This window comes from Trypanosoma equiperdum, assembly GCF_001457755.1.
Source record: "Trypanosoma equiperdum strain OVI genome assembly, contig: ctg_984, whole genome shotgun sequence".
Lineage (NCBI taxonomy): Eukaryota > Euglenozoa > Kinetoplastea > Trypanosomatida > Trypanosomatidae > Trypanosoma > Trypanosoma equiperdum.
Genome location: NW_027124958.1, coordinates 1 through 402, shown reverse-complemented (window position 1 = coordinate 402; position 402 = coordinate 1).

The following is a 402-nucleotide window of genomic DNA, read 5'->3' as shown; positions in this document are numbered from 1 at the left end:
CACTCTTCGATCCCTGGGAACGCATTATCCGACGATTTCCCACTACAAAGAACACCTCTGTCCATTCACGTAAAGGGGGGTCTATAAAAGTTCTGGCATTCGAACATCAATAGAGTTGCACCACGTTCTAGAGGAAAGTAATCCCAGTATATTCTATAAAACGCTCGTTGATGCATTTTCAACCTTCTGTGCCGTGAATAGAACTAGTATAACAACTGCATAATCAAGGTCCATAAGCTCTACCTTTTACCAACACATCACAGGACAACTTACATGTGTAAGAAGGTAGCGGCATGCTCGTATACTCATTATGGAAGACCTTCTAGCAGAGCCATGAATAGAAGTCATTTCACACGTCTAAGATACGCGGGCCATCGCCCATCTACAAGATAGGATGCAAAT